The sequence below is a fragment of the Lolium perenne genome, chromosome 4, assembly GCF_019359855.2.
Source record: "Lolium perenne isolate Kyuss_39 chromosome 4, Kyuss_2.0, whole genome shotgun sequence".
NCBI lineage: Eukaryota > Viridiplantae > Streptophyta > Magnoliopsida > Poales > Poaceae > Lolium > Lolium perenne.
This window is the reverse complement of record NC_067247.2, coordinates 111,741,976-111,745,934: the sequence shown is the minus strand read 5'-3', so window position 1 is coordinate 111,745,934 and position 3,959 is coordinate 111,741,976. Positions and strand designations below refer to the sequence as shown.

The following is a 3,959-nucleotide window of genomic DNA, read 5'->3' as shown; positions in this document are numbered from 1 at the left end:
ATCCGCTTGGCCTTTGTCCTTGCGTTGCGCGTCGACCTTCTTGACGGCATACCTCTGCGAGTCCGGAAAGAGGCCTATGCAAAGAAAGAAAAGTTTAAGGAAAAGAGTCCGGAAGAAAAAGAGACCGGAGAGAAAAGAATCCGGAAGAAGAGAGACCGGACGGAAAGATAGCGGAAAGAAAATGGGATCGAAGGAAGAAAGGCTTGTGTGCAGTAATCAAAGTGTAAAAGAAAAGAACTTACGGAGGGCGAGTGTGTCGGTCTGCAGGATCAGCTGATCGCACTCCTTATGCTCCTCCTCCAGCCGCGCGGCCTTCTCCTCGGCACCCTTCCGGGCCTTGGCCATCTCCTCCAGCTCTGCCCGCAACACCACAGTGGCATTGCAAGCATCCTCCAGAGCCTCGTCCAACTTGGCCGCTGCGGTCACTTCAGCGGCTTTGAGGACCTTGGCGTGGTCAAGCCCCAGCTGAATCAGCTGAGACTTGAGCTCCTGGTAGCTGGTCTTGAGGGCGTTCAGCTCCTCCTGGTGCTGCCGGCTGAGCTCATCCTTCTCCCCTGTAACCGGAAAAATGAGTGTTAGCAAGGTTACACTAGTAAAACTGAAAAGAAACCAAGTTCAAAGGAGAAAGGAAAAAATAGTACGTTGGGCCGTGGCGAGCTGCTCCTTGAGAGCGTCGATGGAAGCTTCCGGGATCACTGTTGAACAGAAATTGTAAGCGTCACAAGGAGAAAAGGTTTCCGGTAGCAAAGATGCCGGTAGAATAAAAAACTTACCTTGGCACTTGTCGTGTGCCTCAGCGAGCTCCCGGTGCTCCCATAAAAGCTCCTCGAAGAGGGCCTTCCGAGTGTCAGCGGTGACCTGTTCAAGAAAAAGAAGAAATGAGTTAAGTTTTGCGCTAAGAACAAAGTTCTTAACCCGAAACTCGGGGACTGGCAGTGCCGGTTTTCCGCGTTTTTAAGATAAAGTTTTGCGCTAAGAACAAAGTTCTTAACTCGAAACTCGGGGACTGGCAGTGCCGGTTTTGCGCGTTTTTAAGATAAAGTTTTGCGCTAAGAACAAAGTTCTTAACCCGAAACTCGGGGACTGGCAGTGCCGGTTTTGCGCGTTTCTAAAGTAAATTATGTGTTAAGGAGAAGATGTTTAACCCGAAACTCGGGGACTGGCAGTGCCGGTTTCACGCTAAAAACTTAAGTTAAGTTTTGCGCTAAGAGCTGCGCTCTCACCACAAAACTCGGGGACTGGGAAGATAGACAAGAGAGAAACCGGCATGAAACTAAGGAAAAGATAAAGCAGAACCGGAAACAAAGAAACCGGCAAAGGTTGAAAGTTAGTAGAACATACCGTCAGATTGTTCGTGGAGTCATACCACGCGCTGTCAAGCTCTTTTACGGCAGCCCGGGGCCGCATGAAGTGCTCCTCAGAGCACCGATCCCCGACAGGATCAGGTGCCGGCAGCCGATCCTTGCCCATGCCGCGGGTCGCCGGAGTGATGTCCGCGGCGTTCCACTTTTGGGCATACGGCAGGAGGTGCCCCAGGTCCCGGCCTTGGCGCTGGAACTCCGTAATGCGGCCGAGGAGGCCGGTGGCCTTCATGCTGGCGCTTTTGGCAGCCTTGGAGACGTGCAGCACCAAGGGCTGCTGGCCGCCCGAAGGGGCGCTGGAGGCCGTCGCCTTCCCCTTGATGAGCTTGGAGGGCTTGGGCGGCGGCGCGGTAGAAGAGGCCCCGGAAGTCTTGGCCGGCGGCGCGCCAGGAGCGGCCTTGGAGGGCTGGGCGCGAGGAGCCTCAGGCGGAGGCATGAGGATGGTGCGTGGAGAAGGGGGAGCGCTAGGAGCGTCACCCGTCTTGGAGCCTTCCGGCGCGGAAGATTCCGGCGCGGAAGTTGTCTTTTCGAGGACGGGAGGAGCAAAAGGCTCCGCCCGCCCGCCCGGCAGCTTCTTCTTCTCCGGCACCGGTGTTGCTGGCGCCGGTGTCTTGGTGTTCCGGGAGGAAGGAAAGATCCTCCTCCGTGCGGTGATCTGACAGTGAAGGGGCCGCACGCCCCGAATTTGTTGTGCCCCCCGAAAGGGAGGCAGAGGTGTTGCCGGCACCAGATGGTGCCGGGCTTGAACGAGGAGGAGGGGTTGAGGTCCTTGCGGATCCCTCAGAGCCCGATGGCCTTGGGCCAAGCTTGAGAGCGGGGCTGAGAAAAAGAGAAAAGACAAGTGGTTGAGAAAAAGCAACCGGAAAAGGAACTTAGCAAAAAAGGAGGCAAGCCGGAAAATGAAATTACCCGGAAGCGGTTGGCATCGCTTTGCGCCCGTAGCGGCGCACGCCCACTTCTTTCTCCCCCACGGGCTCCGTCCGGAAGCGCTTGGAGGGAGGAGCATGGCTGGAGCCGGCAGTAGATGCCGGCTGCTTGTTCTTCTGGCCCTGGGCCATGAGTTTGTCCACAAACTCAGTGCCGGCCTCGGCGCGCAGGGGCGGCACGCGCTCGTGGATCTGTGAGTTGGATATGGCTAAGAAGCAATTCGCAAGAAAGCGATAATGGCAAAGTATAAGAAGCCGGAAAAGAAAATACCTCGAGCACAACCAGCTCCTCGGGGTTTCCGGTGGGCTCCGGCGGGTCCCGGCCAAGGCGCGCAGCCGGGGTCTTCCCCATCTTCAGATCCTTCCAAAAGATGTAGGGATCCGGGTCGAAGGAGTCAAAGGCACGCTTCCGGAGAGGTCCTCGCGGCTCTGCCTGGATAGAGGGGAAGCGGTCCCTGGCCTGAAACAAGGTAAAAATGAAGGTTAGCAAAAGCAGAAACTTACCGGCAAAGACAACCCCAAGTTGCGCAATCTCTTACTTCTTGGGTCGGACGGTTAGAGGAACTGAGGGGAAGGAGGCCCCATTCCCAAGTAAAAGGCATAGCAGTTTGACAAATCTGCTTAGCCTTGAGAACAACATCTTTCTTGCTGAGAGCACGGCCTGTGATCTTGGTAGGATCGCCTGGGCCATACATCTCGCTCATCCTATGTGCGCGGCGCTTAAGAGGAAGCACCCGGCGCGATATGAAAGTCCGGATGACATCGTCGGGACAGATGTTGGTCTCCTTCTTCAAAGAGGCCAAGAAGCGCACTACCCGATTGGTTTCGGCATGTTCTGTCTTCGGGTTGTAGCTCCAGTTGGCTCTGCTGGGGGGCCCCTCTTGGTATGGAGGAAGATTGATGCGATCGGCGCGGCCGGTGTTCTTCACGTAGAAGAAAGTTCCTTGCCAGGTGCGGCAAGACTCGAGGCCGGAAAACTTAAGAAAAGTGCTCCCTTGGCGGGAGCCGACGATGCAGGAGCCGCACTGCACGGGCGGCTTGGGCTTAGGAATTTCCTTGCCCTGGACGGAGTTGATCCGCAAGTTGAAGAAGCGGGCAAACGTCTCACGAGTGGGACGAATGCCGATGTAAGCCTCCATGAAGGTGGCATAGCAAGAAAGATAGAAAATGGCGTTGCCAGGAAGGTGGTGAGGTTGGAGTTCGTAAAAATCTAGGAACTCCCGGAAAAAAGTAGAGGCAGGAAGGCCGAAGCCACGCTCAAAGTGAGCAAGAAAAACAACAAACTCGTCGTCTTCCGGATCCGGTTCGATCTCGTCATCCGGAATCCGACAGGAAACTCCTTCCGGAATCCTTCGAGACCGGTACAGCCAATCAATCTCGAACTCAGTAACGTTGGAGCCCATCCAGGCTCCGCGAGTGGGTGGGGAAGGCTCCTCGCCGGAAGATTGGCTGGAGCTGCTAGAGGCTTGGCCAGAGCTGCTGGCCTCTTGGCTACCGGAAGCTTGGCTAAAGCTACCGGATTCTAGGTTGCCGCCGGACTCTTGGGGGTTACCGGATTCCTGCTGGTTGCCGGAATCGGTTTCCATTGGATCTGAGGCCGTAGATTCACCGGGAGAAGGTCTACGGCGCTTAAGAGAAAGGGAAGAAGAGGATGCGGAGGAGGATTCCTCGT

General features: G+C 55.9%; 1 long non-coding RNA gene across 1 annotated transcript; it reads right to left on the bottom strand.

Moving 5' to 3' along the window:
• Positions 1-444: 444 nt before the first annotated feature.
• Positions 445-1,325, bottom strand: LOC127304423 (uncharacterized). The gene is made up of 3 exons (XR_011744407.1): positions 774-1,325; positions 642-695; positions 445-554 (listed from the first exon to the last, which is right to left on the bottom strand). It is a non-coding gene; the product is annotated as an uncharacterized lncRNA (long non-coding RNA).
• Positions 1,326-3,959: the final 2,634 nt, after the last annotated feature.